Source organism: Hirundo rustica, chromosome 7 (assembly GCF_015227805.2).
Source record: "Hirundo rustica isolate bHirRus1 chromosome 7, bHirRus1.pri.v3, whole genome shotgun sequence".
In the NCBI taxonomy this organism is placed as follows: Eukaryota; Metazoa; Chordata; class Aves; order Passeriformes; family Hirundinidae; genus Hirundo; species Hirundo rustica.
Genome location: NC_053456.1, coordinates 1,604,587 through 1,622,027, shown reverse-complemented (window position 1 = coordinate 1,622,027; position 17,441 = coordinate 1,604,587).

The window sequence follows — 17,441 nt, the reverse complement described above, 5'->3', positions numbered from 1 at the left end:
GATTTAGATTAGAATTTGGGAATGAATTGTTCCCTGAGAGGCTGGGGAGATCCTGGCACAGGTTTCCAGGGGAGCCTCGGAAGAGCCCAAGGCCAGGCTGGAAGAAACTGGGATAGTGGGAGGTGTTGGGCGTGGAACCAGATGAGTTTTAAGGTCCCTTCCAACCCAAACCAATCTGGAATTCCACGGTTCCGTGATTCTCTGACTATCCCAGCGGTGCCACAGGCTCAGAGGGTCGCGAAGGGCTGCCGGACGCTCTGGGTAATTCCAGCCCCATCCTGCATCCCCCAGCAGCCGCACGCTGCGTCCCCACGGCCCTGACCTTTCCGGGGAAGCCAAGTCAGCTCCTCTTAGGATCAGCAGCTGGCAGTTTATGGCTGTGGTCTCTACATCCCATAAATGCAGCGCACCCTGCTTCTCATCCCAGCCCGCCACCCCGCTCCTGCTCTGCTCACCGCGATCACACAGGACAAAAATACACCCCAATAAAAATAATAAAAATTAAAAAAAAAAAAAAAAAAAAAAAGGTCATTTTAGGGAAGGAGGACAGAACAGGGATCAACCCTGCCCTTCCCAACCCGCCCCTCCATTCCCTGGAGAGAATTTTCCCTCAAGGAACCGAAGCGAGAGGTTGCGCAGCGACTCCGTGCTGATGCAGCAGCCCGAAATGCCAAGCGAGTCCCTTCCAAAAGAGTCGAGCTGGATGTCATTATTTCCTGTTGGTAGACAGAAGGAGAGTGGGAAAAACTCCTGTTTTGGGAGCCAAGCGCCGCCGAGGAGAGCGATTAGCAGATGGCGTGGAAATTAGCTCATTACTATTAATTTGCCAGGCCTTTCCCAGTCCCCGAATCGCCCTTTGGAAGCGGCAGAGCAGCGTGTGCGCGCGGACAAAAGCAGGGCGCTTTTGGCAGAGCAGCTAATTAAGAGCTGTGCCACCCACTCCCTGAATGGGAGCCCTTCCCACCTGCGCCATCCCGGATTTGGGATGAGCGGCGCCGGGATAATGCTCAACAGGGAACCCCCCACGCCTGGCGCTTATTAATGCGCCGATGTTTTGTGCGAAGGAGTTAACGCTGCAAAAAGCCTTTCTTCTTCTCTTTCTAAGGGGGTTTTTGTGGAGGCGGTTAAAGCGACTGTTTGACAGCAGCGAAAATATCTATTTATTGGGAAATTAATTTGGGGAAAAGCACGCTTCGGCACACCAAATCCGCTCCCCCATCCTCTTTCAAACTGGATTTTTTTTTGCCTAGATTGTTGCACATCTTTTTATTTCTTTCCAGGACATCACTGCCCTGAGGAGCTGAGAGAAGAATTTGGGCTGGTAGCCCAAAATTAGCTCAAAAAAAACAAAAAGGAGCTAGAAGTCTGAATTTGTAGTGACTGCACGGCCTTGAGTGGAGCTGCAGTGGGACTTTTCCTCCAGCTCCTTTGTATAAAAGCTGCTAATAATAATAATAATAATAATAATAATAGTAATAATAGTAATAATAACAACAACAGCAATAATAATTATGATCATAATAATGATGATAATAAAAATAAAAACAAACAAAAACCCCCAAAATAAAATAAAAATTAAAATAAAAAATAAAATTAAAAATAAAAATAAAGTAAAAAATAAAATTAAAAATAAAATTAAAATTATAATTAAAATTAAAATTAAAAATATATTAAAATTAAAATTAAAATTAAAATTAAAATTAAAATTAAAATTAAAATTAAAATTAAAATTAAAATTAAAAAATCCTGGAATGGTTTGGCTTGAAAGGGACCTTAAAGTTCACCCAGTTCAAATCTCATGTCATGGGCAGGGAAACTTTCCACTATCCCAGGTTGCTCCATGACCCATCACCATCATTTCCTGCACGAATATAAAATATTATCATTATAAATGATTCAACATAAATTGTAAATTTCTAGATTTTAATGGGACGTCTAAAGGTTGGTTAGGACCACGCAAAACCATCCCTTTGGATGCCTTTTCCCATCCTCCCCGGGAGCTTTAAGCACTAGGACAACCCCACTTGGAAACGAAGCCAATTAAAGCCGGCACGGAGGAGATCCCACCCTTTCCAGCGGCAGGAAAGCGGGAATTCTCATCCTCATCCAGAGAGGCAGGGGAGGGCTGGAAGTGACACCGCCGCGTGTCATCGCAGCGACAGCGTTAATTGCCCGCGCGGCACGGCTCCTAATTGATTTCCTCCTCATTAGCGCCGCGATGCCGCCGCGGGGCTGGATCCGGGGTGCAGCGCTGCGGATCTGGGATACGGGGAGATGGGTGAGGGAAAGCTGGGCACGGAAAGCCCGGGAAACCGGAGAGGGAAAGTTCATCGGGGAGCTCATGTCGATGTGGTGTCCGAGCAGAAGGTGCTGGGTGGAATCAGGGAATACCCCTCGAGTCACGGAAGGTTGGGGATGGGAGGGACCTTAAAGCTGATCCCATTCCACCCCTGCCGTGGGCAGGGACACCTTCCATCATCCCAGGTTGTTCCAACCTGGCCTTGGACACCTCCAGGGATGGGGCAGCCACAGCCTCTCTGGGAAGTCCATTCCAGGGCCTCCCACCGTCGCAGCCAAGAATTCCTTCCCAACATCAAACTGAAATCTCCTCTTGGTTTCAATCCATTCCCCTCTCTCCTGCCTGGGTAAAAATTCCTCCTCCAGCTCCTCTTGCTGCAAAACTCTGGGAAGGAAATGTCAGGCAACCCGGGAAACCTGTGCCAGGGCCTCGCACCCTCACAGCCAGGAATTGCTTCCCAACATCCCATCTAACCCTGCCCTCCCTCCGTGGGAAGCCATTCCTGTCACTCCATCCCTTGTCCAAAATCCCTCTCCAGCTTTCGATATCTTCCCTATTTTCACTGTTTTCCCACTCTTTTCCTAGATTTGTTTGGAATTTTGGGCATGCACGGCGTCCTTAGGAAAAGCCGCGGTGACGTTTCCCTGGGCGCGAGGGGCTGAGCGGTTCCGTGTCGCTCTCCAGACGGAAATCCTCGGCGCAGCTACAATGAGCTTTGTAATTAGAGTTAATTAACACTTCTGCAAATTGGTCTTTATTTAAGACCAGCTGCCGAGGCAAAAAAAAAAAAAAAAAAAATCTATCAGCCCATAAAATATTAATTAGCGCAAGTGTCTAAGTGTCTCGTCTGCTACCACTGGGCTGGGTGAGGATGGGATTTGGGCAAAGGGAGCTTTGTTTCCTTGGATAAAGGGTTTGGGGGCAGGAATCTGAAATGGATAAATTCAGATTTCCTCCTGAGCCCCCACACACCTCATGGGTACACGGACAAAGTCTCGTCCCCCTAAAACACGACCCAGCAGCCTGGAAATGCGTTTGGAAGTGCGAGGGAGGGGATGTGGGGAGGAATAAAAATTAAATTTCATTGGCACATCAGTTGTGGGAGACCCCAGTAGTTTAACCACAGGATCACGGAATGATTTGGGATGGAAATTCCAACCCTTGCCGTGCCACTATCCCAGGCTGCTCCAAGCCCCATCCAAGCTGACCTTGGACACTTCCAGGGATGTGATGGTGTGAAAAACTCTTCCAAATTAATCTCCCCTTTCCCTCCAGCACCTCCTTCCTCTGGGATTTTCCCTACCTCCTTTTCCCCGTTGTTTTTTCTGTTTAAACCCACCCGAGAACTTCATGAGAAATACACTTTAAAACAAGGATTTTTCTCCCCAAACTTTCCTGCTTTTGGGATTTTGTTTTGAGGCCACAGTGGGGCCGATTCCTGCACGGCTCCGCTCCGCTCCGCTCTGACTGAATTAGGTCAGGGGCTTCTCCAGGCTATAACCAGCTTCAAATTATGTGACAGAAACAAATAGGAAATATTTAAAGTTAAAGCTCTGCAAGTGCTTTTATTCAATATAAAGATGGGATAGCTCAGAGTTTATATCTGCTTGCTAAAAATTCCTGTAAAGAGCTCAGTGACAAATAAGAAAATGGGAAAAAATGTCCTTTTTCTCCCTTTCTGTGGAATCTGCATTGGTGCTCCACGCTCGGAAAAACCAGCCTTGAGTTTGCAGGGGAAAAAAAAACCCAAACAACTCCAGAAACAAATAGCTGCAGGGAAGGCAAATTGAAACGTAAAAATATCCCAGTTTCAATGGAATTTTTCAAACTGGCTTTGCAGCGAATTCCCTTGAAAATGTGTCAAGTCTGCATGGAGGCCATTAACCATTCCTAGTGGATCCAGGAGTGAAGAGTTCCAGCAAGGAAACCATTTCTTTGCAAAAGCAAAAAAAAAAAAAAATCCAGTTTAAAGCCTGGATGTTGCTTGTGTTGTATTTTTAATTTTTGTTTCCAGCATAAACTCAGGAAAGATTTTAGAGGATTAAAACCGAGCTAAGATGAAACAGATTCCAGACCAACACCAAAGTGGAGTTTTGTTTTGGGAGTTTTTTTTAACTTTCTTGATAGTTTGACAAAGAATGAGCCATTTTCTTCAGTTTTGCCCTCTGCAAATTACTGTGGAATATGAAATAAATAGGAAGTAAATGTGAAATAAACAGGAACTAAATGGGAAATGTTAAATAGGAAAGGTGAGATGAGAGGAGCAGTTTGCAGTGGCGTCACCACACGGGTCAGCCCACGCTGGGCTCCATTTTCCAGCACGAGATGCTCGCCCTTGACCTTTGTGTCCCCTGCTCCCAATTTTCCACCCCATTACAAATCCATTTTCCATGGAATGTTTGGTTTCAGCAGCTCACAGCGCTTCTCGGTGGAAGACGGGACTGGAGACACCTCCAGGCCCCTGAGGAGAGTTGGATGCACCCGTGGTCGATCCAGAATGTTGGAATCACCCACCCTGAGGGTGATCCTTCGTCACCCGGAGGAAGGAAGTGAGGCACAAGGAGTTTGGGGTCTGCACTGATACATTCCTGCTAAAATTCCACGGATTTCAGGAAAAAGTTCTTCCCGCAGAGCATGCTGGGCACTGAATTCCCTCAGGGAATGTTCACATTCCCAAGGCTGCCAGAGCTCCAGGAGTGTTGGGACAATGCTTCCAAGGATGCCCAGGGTGGGATTGTTGGGTTTGTTCTGGGCTGGACCAGGAGCTGTATCCATGATCCTCGTGTTCCCTTCCCTTGGGGATGTGTGTGGAAGTGGTCAGCAGGAAAATGTGGTGTCTCCTGGAAAGCGGGAAACCTCCTGTGATCCACAGAGGATTCAGCAGCGGCAGCGTGCCCGGAGCACCTTTGGGAGCCTCTGGAGGAGCCTGATCCCAGCAGGAACAGCTCCAGGTGCCGCCAGGACACGGCTCTGCCGTCCCTCGGCACAGAGAACTCCCCAGGGCTGGCGCTCACCTGGGCAGGTGACAGGAATGGGAGGTGACAGCTGCGGGAAGCGGGGAAGGGTCGTGCCAGGTGAGACAGAACGGGAGACGCCGGAACATTCCCGGGAAGCGGTGGGAAGACCGCCCGTGATTCCGCCAGCCCCAGCACAATGTCACAACAGCTCCCACAGGGATTAATGTGATGGGAAAAGCGGGCTGCAGACACAGGGAAAACACTGGGCAAGCTGGCAGCTCCGAGATCCGCGTTTTCCAAGGGTGAAATCCAAGCCTGAGCCACGGCAGAGCCCCGTGGAGGGAGGAACGACGTGGATCCCACTCCCCTTTGTGTGGCTCTATAATCCCAGGGGAATAAAAAGGCTCCTGAAGATTTAAAGAGGCTTTGGCTCAGCCTTTGAATGCCTTTTCATTTTCCCCTATTCATGGATCAAATAGAGCTCCCTGCTCTGAATAATTGCATTTTACCTGCTGGAAACACGGTCTGGAAACCTCGGAGTGCTTCATTCCTCCTGATGATGGCACATAAAGCATAAACATTAAGTTTGCTGAAAACAGGGGAAAATAGGACTCTTTTTTTTTTTTTTTTTTTTTCCTCCTTCAATATAATTTGCAAGGGGAAGCATTAACTCATAAATCATAGGCACAAATTCAGCGAGGATTGAAACGCTACACCTCAGCAGCAGGCAAATTACAGCCACACCACTCCATCACCGAGAGAGCCTTCCAAGGGCATTACTGGGAATGTGTTCCTCGTACGGAGAGTTAAGGGGGGGAAAAAACAACAAATAAAAGCACTAAAACCCTGAGGAAGGAGAGTCCCAGCACCCCCAGCCAAGGCAGGGCTGGATTCAGCTCAGCCCATCCTGCCTGGGAAGGATTTATCCCAATCTTCCACCCATCCCTGCCCTCTGGCAGTGGGAGCCATTCCCTGTGTCCTGTCCCTCCATTCCTTGTCCCCAGCCCCTCTCCAGCTCTCCTGGAGCCCCTTCAGAGACTCTGAGCTCTGCCTGGATCCTTCCCTTCTCCAGGGGAACATTCCCAGCTCTCCCAGCCTGGCTCCAGAGGGGCTCCAGCCCTGGAGCAGCTCCGTGGCCTCCTCTGGATTAATTCCAGCAGCTCCAGGTCCTCTCTGTGCTGGAAGCTCATGATTATACCTGGGATTATACCTGGGATTTTCTCTCTGGTGCAGCAGTCTGTGAGAGGCCCATCAAAACCGGGGTTTGAGGGGAAGAGAGATGAAAACACCATGTTTTAGCACTCCTAAAGCACCACTGGCGCTCCCTGGACACTCAGACCTCATCCCAAGGAACAGAGCAGCTCCAGCTCTGCTTCGGCTCAGGAAAACAGTCTCAGAAATAAGGATTTAACAGCTTGTCTTCGCTTCTTCTCCAATTTAATATTTCCTTTTAAGCCCTCCTCTTCCAGCAAGTGCTTAAAGCTGGACTTTATCGTGCAGAGCATCTCTAAAATCTGCTTTATGCCCCAATCTCCAAAACTCCTGTTTTCAGATACAGTTAATGATGGTCATGAGGGGTTTTTTTTCCCTTTAAATCTTGCTCTGTGACTAATCCAGCAAAGAGGGAGCTTCTCCTCAGCTGCAGAAGCCCAGCCCAGATGTGGCTCCAAGAAGGTGAAAGGGAACATCAGAATAATTTCTGCTTGCACAGCACCCGGAGCTGGGAATATCCTTACAGCCCAAAGGCTGGCAAACACCTCAGAGCTGGAGGTGTGAGACACCCAAGGATTTTCTGAAAAATCAGTTGAGCAAACTGAGGAAAATGCGACGCCTGTTCCCCATTTCCTTCTAATTTTTTTTACATTTTCTGTGGCATTTCAGGTCTCCAGGGCAGGAGTTCCCCTTCCTGCTGAGGGCTGAAGCTGTGCAGTGGGGAAGGAAGATATTTCTGGGTGTTTTTAGCCTCTGTTTGTGTTGCTAGGGTGGATCAGATTGCTGGGTTGTGACACAGGGAGCTGGGCATCCCTCGCCCAGCCTGGAGCAGGGAAGGAGCTGCTGCCACGCACGGCCCTGGCGCTGACTGAGCGTCACCAACAGCACCAAAAAAAACCCCATTGGAGCTGTGAACAATTCCCAGGAATGTGCCCAGTGACAGTGTTTTCATTCTGGCAGGCAGCAGAGGCTGTCTGGGTTAATTGTGAGGTGGAAAAACCCTGCCTGCTGTGGCCACTGGGGATTTACAGCGCCAGGAGAGGGTGGGAATGATGGACAAATGAGTGGGAAGGGAATAACTGGAGCCACTGGAGAGATGTCCACAGGCACCCCAAGGCCTGGGTGCAATCATTTCAGCTTGGCAGAGCCGTGTCCACCTCCTGGAAATGCACGAGCCCGAATTCCCGCTCCAGCAGCCGCTGGGAATCCCACGGCACGTTTATTAGACCTGAGGAGAAAGCTGCTCATCCCATTTTTACTGCAGCAATTGATGAGAACGGGGATGAAACTGGCACCCAACAATAAAAACAACTCCTGAGGCAGCCAGAGCCCAGCGAGGCCGAGCACAGCTCGAGGACGGGCCAGAATTGTGTTATCACATTAAACCTTGCACATTAAACCGGAGCTGGATTAGATCAGACTGAATGTCCTAGGGCAACTTTACGATGCTTGTATCCCCAATCGTCTGTTCTGTTTGTGCTGTGTATTGAGTCCTGTGCCTTTAAGACTGGTTCTAAGAGCAAGGAGAAGCGCGGAGTTTGTTTTGAGAAAACTGCCCGACTCCTCCACATTCTTCTGCGGACGGGGTGTTTGGCAGAGGCTTGGAGAGACTGCAGGACAGAGATTTTTTTTTTGCTTTTAGTTAGTTTCAGCTAGCTAGGGCAGAGAAGTTCCCTAGTTTGTTTTTTTTCCCTTTTTCTTGGAACTGTTTAAACCTGCTCTGGACTGAAAACCCAGGGGAGCACTGGGGGCTGCACCTGCGGCCCACCGGGGCCTGGAGCTCGGCATTTTCCAGCAGCGCCGGAAGGACTGGGACTGAGGAGAGGCACTGAGAGAGAGAGCCAAGCTACACCCACAGCAAGGACTTTCTCAATTTGCCATCTCACTTCAGAAGGAGAGGGTTTATTGTTTCATATTTTCATTCTTTATACTTGTATGCACTTCATTTGTTTAGTAAAATAGTTTTTTCCACTTTTCTCCAAAGAGGTTTTTTTTTCAGACTGGTTGGAGGGAGGGGCCACTTGGGTTTGCTTCCCAGAGGGATCCTATACAGGGGTTTTCCCCCAAATTTGTCTCCAAACCAGGACACTGAACAAAGCTGATCATGGGAGAATTTCTCCTCCAGGCTTTCCAGCACCGCCTGATGGTGGTTTAGACCCCAATCCATCACACTCATGCACGGGGCAAGACTCTGAATATTTGTCACAAGGATGTCGTGGAGCCATTGAATGGTTCAGGTTGGAAAAGTTCCTCCAGGCCTGGCAGGAGGAAGCAGCAGCGCTTGTGGGGCAGGGCAGGCTCCTGCACCGGGGTTTGGTGGTCAGCAAACTTCCCCATCCTGCAGGAAACACCCGTTCATGTTCCCCCTCTGCCCTCTGAACGCACCCTGGGTATTTTTAAATTATCTTAAAATCTGAGCACGCAGCAGAAATGTGTTGAGTTAGGGAGGGAGCTGGTGGAGAGCAGGGCTAGGGGAAAAATGTTAATTTTCACCCCTTTTGCAGCTGCTGTTGAGGCAGATGAATCTTGGGATGGGACATGAGGGAAAAACCTTCCCAAGGCTCCTCACCCTTGCAGAGTTCACCTCACAGGAGCATCAGATTGCCTGGAGTTTGAGCCTGGCACAAACTTTTTAATCCTCATGTCCTTCTGGTGAGCAACAGACCTCTGCCGGCAGTAATTGCATGAATTTCCAGAATTTATCTCCACTGGATCGCCTTTGGCATCTAATCCCATAAAGTTGCCTCTTTGCTGAAGGGATGTCGTAGGTCTGCAGGCGCTGGAGGGGTTAATGTGATGTGTAACCAATGGAAGATATATTTAATGATCTCTGAAATTGCTCCTGTGAAGCATCCCCATAACTGCCACAACTCGATTTACTACAGATCCTGCAAATAACAAATGCAATTACTTGGCAATCAACATAATATTGGGTCAGACAGGCTGATATTCCCTCAGTTTGCTGGAAACTTAATATAAATCTGGAGCAAGTATCTATCTCCAGTCATACTCTCAGGCTGTGCTCTCAGAACAACATCCAGCATGGATTTCTGGGAAAAAAAAAAAAAAAGTTGAAGAAGCAGAGAGCTGTAATATTATTTTTCTCCTTATTAAGGCCTGTAATATTAATTTTTGCCTCATTATTTTGCCCTGTTTCACCAGGAGCTTGCACCTTTGCATCATCAGGTGAAAGCCTTTCGCTGTCAGCGCCGGGTTTTGCTGTGTTCATCATGTTCAGCAGCACAGCCCGAGGCAGCTCTGTGCTTCCCAGCCCTTGACATTCCTTGCTGTGCCTCCTGAAGGACGAGCAGATGAGGGAGATAAAAACCACTCTGTGACGGGAATGCTGATGGCCACGGCATCCCCAGTGCTCCCTGCAGAGGTGGTGTGGAATTCCGGCAAGGTTTGGGTCAGCAGTGCTCAGCGAGGGCAAGGATGGGCAGGAAAACCTGGATTTGGGGGCGTGTCTCTTTCCTGTTTCCCTTGACAATCCAAGATTTGAATTCTTTCCAGCTCCAAGGCTGGAAGTTTTAACTGGATCCAGTCACCTCCTGTGTGCCCGTGGTGGTGGCAGCCAGACCCTGGATGGGAAGATCCTCTGGAAAGCTGGGTCTGCCTGGCAGAGGGATAATTGTTGGATAATTTTTGACTCCCAAATCTTCCTGGGAAGATTCACCCTGCCAGGAGGCCCAGGATTTCTGCCAGCCTGGTGTTCCCAGGTCACACATCATCCTCCTTTTGGAGGCTGTGCAGGAAAAACTCACTTTGGACATCCAGGAGGAGGCAAGAGCTCCATTCCCTGGGTGCTGAGCTGCTCCAGAGGGAATCATGGAACCACTAAGGCTGGAAAAGCCGTGGAGTCCAACCATTCCAAGGCCACCCCTGTGCCCCCGGGCACTACATTCACACATTTGCTGAACTTTTCCAGGGATGGTGATTCCACAGCCTGACCACCCTTCCAGCGGTCAGACAGAGCAGGATTCCCCCCGAGATCTGAGGTTTCACGAGCGCAGAGACGCAGCAGTGGTGATGAGCTCTCCTTCCCAAACTCCAGGTGTCGGATGATGACCTTGGATACAGCCCCTCCACCCAGGAGAGCCTTCACCCCACAGGTGACACCGTGATCCCCAGCTGCCAGCACCACCCCCAGCAGTCCCCAAAGGACACCCCCTTCCCAGGAAAAGCCCAGCACAGCTGATGCCTCCCACTTTCCAGGAACAAAGGTTTTATTCCTGAACGATGAAGGTCCCAAAACCGCGGCCCGGGGGCCCGGAGCCACGCGGTGACAAGTGAGATAAAGCGGACAAAGACATGGGGAGGCTCTCGTGGTGCAGCGCTAATAAATAAGGCTCTCCGCCATCTCTCCAGAGGAGAAACATTCCAGTCGGTTCAATAAAGCAGGCTATAACAAGAGATTTATATGGAATATATTGGATTTATTCATGGAGGATTGCGGGGACATTTTTTTTATTTTTTATTTTTTTTCTCTGCTTCAGGTCCTTCTGCAGCAGCAGCTGCTTATCACTGGTGCCTTTGTGCAGGGGACAGGGCTGGGGGGCTCAGATCCTGCTCGCAGAGCGTTGATTGCAGGCACATCACAGACAGCCAGATGTGTGTGGCATTTCTGCCTCCAGCACCTCCAAAATCCCCAATCCAGGTTGTCCTCATAGGGAAAAAAAGGAAAAAAAAGGGTGACAAACCAGCAATTTTTGGCAGTTCTCCCACCCTGAGCACCATTTCCTACAACAAAATATTCCTACAGTAGGCAAACACATAGGTTTGAACGGCTCAGAGTATGATTTAGGCTAAAGGTGGCTTAAAACGTAATTTTAAGATTTTGCTGTAAGCTGAATTTGTGCTTTTTGGGACTTGGTTTGTCACACAGAGAGTGAGCAGCCCTTACACAGAGGCTGAGACACACATATAGGTAAGGCCACAGAGGTGTGTAAAGTATACACCCAGCAGACCCTAATAATGAACCAAATTAGCCTAAATTCATTAAATTCTCATTATAGACCCAGAGATTTAATCTTTTTCTCCTCTCCTCTAACTGTTGAGCAAATGCTTTACAAGTACTGCAGCCTTTGCAGCCCAAAATTCCTCTCAGCGACAGAACTTCCCAATTATTACCATTATCATCTCCAAAGAATCTGACCAGGAGCCCAAACCCACATTCAGTCAATGCCCGTATCAAAGCGTGGATAAGGTTAATCCACTCCATCCCGAGGCTTTTTCCACGATAATCCTGTAACCAGATGTCACAGGAGGAATTAGCGGGGAAACCCGGCTTTGCTCGGGCGCTGCTCCTCTTTATCACCAGATTACACCCAGTGAAACCCTGAGAGATTTGAGGCAACCAGAAGCTCGCAAAGGAAAGGGGTCAGGAGGGCAAAGGGACAAGGTTTGGATGTCAAGCAAGGACTCGGGGAAGGAGACACAGCCCGGGATCCCTCGGCATAAATCGGAGGATGCGGCGGCCTCGTAATGTAAAATGCATTAAGCTGTCAAAATGAAGATCCTGTCTTCAATCATGCCGAGTCCCCCAGGCCCCCATGTTAAATATTACATCAAGACATTTCCTGTCTGGCATTTAGGGGGAAAAAAAAGAAAAGAAAAAAACAAAAAAGGGAGAAAGCAAAAAGCAAAAAGGAGAAGAAGCAGGGTGCCTTCGGCCTCACAGCGCAGGGCTGACCCCGCCACGAGTGCCACGTCCATGGTGACACAGAGGCTTGATCTGTGGAGAATTTTTCTCCTTTTCCCCTGTAAATGCAGCTGGTCAGTGAGAAGACTTCCCAGGGAACGCTGTTGTTCTGCTCTGAGGGTGTTTTGGCTTTCCTGAGGCCTGCAGGCCGCCCTGGCTTCACCTCTAACGCCAAGGCCTCTCCCCTTAACCGAGCCCGTCATGGAATGTCCCTGCCCTCCCTTCCTCCCAGCCTGGGGACGCGCACAGAACCTCATCTGAGTTAATTTCTAAAGTGGATTACCTAAACTTCATTAAAGCCCAGCGTAGGCTTGTCTTTTTCAGAATGAAGGTGGCCTTAATTTAATTGAGGCAGGAGCTTAATTTGCTTCAGTCAGCTCCTGGTGCAGCTGGCAGGGACAGCCCCGGGTGGCCTCTGGGACTGTCAGCATTGTCAGGACATTTGGGGACAGCCACCCTGCTCCTCCCTAAATCACCACTGCCACCCCGCCCCAAAGACAGAATTCATCCCAAAAAAGGAGATATGTGGTGGTAGAATTCACCACCTGAGCCCGGCTGATGAAAGAACCACAAACCCCATTTTCGACCGTGAAAGGCTCCGTGAATAACTGAACCGCTGCTTCTTAAAAACTTTACAGCTTCCCTCATAAAAAATGCCAATAAATCCTGCCCTGGAAGCAATTTCAAAGCACCGATTCCTGTCTTTCCTCTTCTGCTTTGATGGTTGCCTGTAAATTCTCATGGCATCACCTCCAGCCTGGAAGAAGGAGCCCTGAATTTCAGCTCCGGTGTTTCCAGTTTGAATGCCTGTATGGAATTCTAGAATCCCAGAATGGTTTGGGACAGAAGGGACCTTAAACCCCACCTTGTTCTACTCCCTGCCATGGGCAGGGACGTTTTCCACTGTCCTAGGTTGCTCCAAGCCCCAACATTCCCAGGGATGGGGCAGCTACAGCATCTCTGGGCCACAAATCTCCTTTCTAGAAAGCAGCAAATGTGTCATTCCCCCCGTCCCCGAGGCCATAATTTCATTAACAACAAGACCTGGGAGAAAAACAGACGCTTCCCAAAAATCCTGACCATCACCGAGTCCTTCTCTCCTGACACAAGATTTGTAGGAAGTTGTAAAGCCCTTGATTAAGGTATCCAGGAGCTCTGACACCCCCAGGGACGCAGCTTTCCACGGAAAAGCAATTCCAGGGAGCTGCCCGAGCAGCAGACATCGGGGGCTGCATTTTGAGCAGCTTTACCTCATTGTCACTGGGTTTGTTTTTGATGAAAGCTGGAGCCGTGCAGATTACAGAATAATGTCACAGAAGGGGCTGATCAAATTGAAAAGATCCATCAGATTAATTACCAGGCTTAAAGGAGCTTGTCCATTTATCAGAAACAAAAGCCTTGGGCTTGCTACTGAGATTATGGTATCTCCCATTTTCCAATATTTCCATTTGATCTTGTAAAACCAATTCATGGGACTGATGTAAAGTGAAAAAGAATTTGCATGGAGCCTTTCCTGCCTGCTGGGAATGCTCCCTGGGTACTCACTGGATACTCGGCCTGTGCTCACCATTCACCTTCACCCTCTGGAGCACTCGCTGCTTTTTATTGAAGTGTTCCAAGGCAGTCCTGGCTGCTTTCCAGTCCTCACCCGGACCTGCCTGAGCACAGCAAGGCCTGTTTGAAATGCTGCATCAATATTTATCACAACTTTGGAGGATAGGGAATATTTTAATCTTAAAAAAAAACCTACCTCCCTGGCTGGGGCGAGATTAAATAAATGCATAACTAAAAGATGCAGGCAGTGAACCTTTCACCCAGCGACTTGGTAAAGGCACAGGGAGGCAGTTCTGGGGCTCCAGACTCTAAAGCTGTGATTCTAAATTAAAATCATCTGTCAGCTCACCCCAAGCCTTTGAATTCACACATTGCAATTTCCTTTCTGACCATAATAATGAGCACAGTGTTAATAAAGCTGCCCGAGCTTTGCTGTGTGATCTCCTGAAGCTTCCCAGGCAAACAAAGGGCTTCAATTCTCTGCGTGCACAGAGAACCCGGCATGGTCAAGTGGATTCCTATGGGATAACCTGGAGCCTGCTCCAGGTCCCTGCTTGGAGCCAGTCTGGGATGGGTCTCTTCTCCCAGGTAAAAGGGACAAAGCCACCTCGGGTTGTGGCCCAGAGAAGCTGTGGCTGCCCCTGGATCCCTGGAAGTGTCCAAGGCGAGGATGGACGAGGTTTGGAGCATCCTGGGATAGTGGAAGGTGTCCCGGCCCATGGCAGGGGGTGGAATGGGATAATCAAGGTCTCTTCCCACCCAAACCAGTCTGGGATTCTGGGATTCTACCAAGTGACCCATCACGGTTTGGGAAACTGTCGTTAAAAGCTGACAAAGCTCACAGGACCACAGGAGGATGCTTTCCTGAATTTCCTGTAATATTCCCATTCTCTCCCTGTGGTATCCCAGGAATGGTGTCTGCCCCACCCGCTCCCCAAGGAGCCATGCTTGGAATCAATTCCCACCATCCAGGAGATGCTCTGGACCTCCACCCCTTCCACTGCCTGTCCTTCAAGCCAATTATCCCTCGTGGAAGATCCCGGCTGAGGGCAAACACCTTTATTTTATTGGGAAGGAAGCACTTCCCCTTGCAGACGGTGCAAACGCGATTTGAAACGCCGGGAAGTTTTCCACCCGCTCCTCCTGGCTGGGATTTCAGCAGGGAGCAGTCTCAAGGCTCGGGATTGCTGTGGGTTTCTTGCCTGGCTGACACGATCCGCAGGAGGCAGCGCATGGATGAGCATTTTGGGTGCTTTCCCTGCGGCTCTCAGACCTTGCCTGAACCCATCGGCCACAAATCCCGCTTCTCCCGCTTCCCGGCGTCTCCCAGACACGGAGCCAGCAGCCTTTCCAACATGCAGCAGTGTAAAACAGACATCCTGAGTCCTGGATGAGATCCCTAAGTCTGAGCTCCTGGCCACACTCACTAAATTCCAGAGCTGATTTTCTCGGGGCTTCTCACACCGACACAAGCAGGGATCGTATTTTGAAGCTCCCACTAAGCGAAGCTTCCCTATAATTTGCTAAATTTATCCCAAACACAATAGCGTGTGTGTAAAGGGGGATCTAAGTATGGAAGCCACTGTTTTAATATAATTGGCCTTTTAGATTAAAAGGCTCTTGTAATAACCTTTTTCTAAGAAGCAGAAAAAGTCATAATTACAGAGCAGCCACACATGACAGATAGATGTTCCAAACTGAGAAAATTAACTCTTCCCTGCGATTCCTACGGAGAAATCCCTGCAAAAAAGGAAAGTCAAAACCCCCTCACTCTCCTAAACTCATTTTTAGTAACGTGGGGTTTCTCCCCTTCGCCTGGGAAATCAGGGTGGGGTTTTCTGCTGGGTTAAGGAGGATCTGAACCTGAGCTAAGGAGGATCTGAACCTGGCTGTGTAAGCATTTATTATTTATTATTATTTCAATATCCTGCTATTGCAATACCTCCATTGGATGCGACAGGAATCACCCTGCTCTGAAGGTGGGACCAGCCCCGCCGAGCTCCAAAGGGCAGATCCAGCTGTTGATTCCCGTGCTCCGTGTCCTGTCCTGAACAAAGAGAAGGAGGCTGAGATTGGATACAGGGAAAATTTCTCCATGGAAAGTGGAGAAATGGGAACTCCACAGTGGTGGAGCCCTCTTTCCTGGAGGGAATACAGAGCCCCATGGATGTGGCACTTGGGGACAGGGTTGGAGACGGGATTGGCGGCACTGGGAATGCTTGGATGGTCTGGGAGGGCTTTTCCAACCTTAACAGCTCTGTGATTCCACGTGCAAGGAATACAACGAGCTGCTGCCAAGGAACTGCTGCCATGAGAAGAATCCCTCCCTGGGATTAGCTGGAAAACAAACGAGGGGATTTTATCCTACGGCTGAACAGAGATGGAGGCGTTTGGGAGCTCCAGCTGGGAAGCTGGCGATGCACCGAGGGTGCGGTGACCTCTGGTGACAGGGCTGTCACACCAGGAGCAGGGCTGGCACCACCAAGCAGCACCCAGGATGCCCTCAGGATGCCTGCAAAGCCCAGCATTCCCATGCTGGAATGTCTCTGCTGCTTTGCCACCCGAATACACACCCCAAAGGCAAATCCTGTGCCCTCCATCTTCCGTCCTCATGGAAACCCCCAGCATGACTTTCCCGACTCACGAGGCTGCGCCAGCTGCTGTCACTCCTCTCTGGGCTTGGAGGTGTTTTTCCATCCTGGCCTGAAACCGTTTCTGGCTGGTTAGAGAGGGAATTTTAACTCGAGCTGACTGGGCTGGCATCGAGGAATCGCCTCCCTCAAACGCTTAACGCCGAGCGTGTCCGCGCCAGACACCGCTCCCCCTTCTGCAGAAACAAATCAGAAAATTAACATTTAACAATCTATCCCTCACAAGATCATTTTCCTCTCCTTAGCAACACGAGAAAGGCATTTGCGACCACCATTTCCTCTACGCTGCCCTTAATTTTTATATATCGGTTTCAGCATTTAAAAAAAAATTAAAAAAAAAAAAATAAATGGGACCGGTAAATCAGCCCATTAATCATTCCAGGCCCAGAAAGCTCCAGTAAATCACCCGAGTTTTATATCTCTATTTTTTTGAACTGGGGCCCAAGAGCCCAGGGATTGAGGCCATGTGCTATTAATTTGCAAGCAGGCAGTTCGCATTTTTGCGTGCTGACCTCAGCCCCGCAGCCCCAGGTGCGGCGCTGCGGAGAGCAGAAACCCGCGGCCGCGGCGCGCGAGGAGACGACGTGTCAAAACAAATGTCGGGATTTGGGATTGATTCCACGGCCGCCCCGGCAGCGCCCGGGGTCTGATTTATCCACGGCCCTCTCCCGTGATTCACGGGAGGCTGGAGCAGGGGTGTTAATAACGCAATAATCCGCGGGATTGTTTATTGCGGGTGATTAAAGTGAGGAATCTGGGCCGCACACCCAGAGCTGGGCGTTCCTGGTGCGCCCGGTTTTCCCCGGATCGGAGCTGGCACCCTGATGGGCGCTGGGGATGTCTTGGGGCAGCGGCCCAGGTGACATTAAGGCAGGATTTGTCCCCAAGCCGTGTCCTGTCCCCAGAGCAGTGTCTGTCCATCAGCGGCGCTCCAGCTGAGCCCGGCTTTGCCCTTTCCGCCCCTCCTGCCTAACGATCCGAGCAGAGAGCTAATGAGGGAGAGGATGTGGAGCCACAGCCAGCGGAGCAGCTTCCAGCCCCTCCAGCCCCTTCCCTGGCTGACCTCT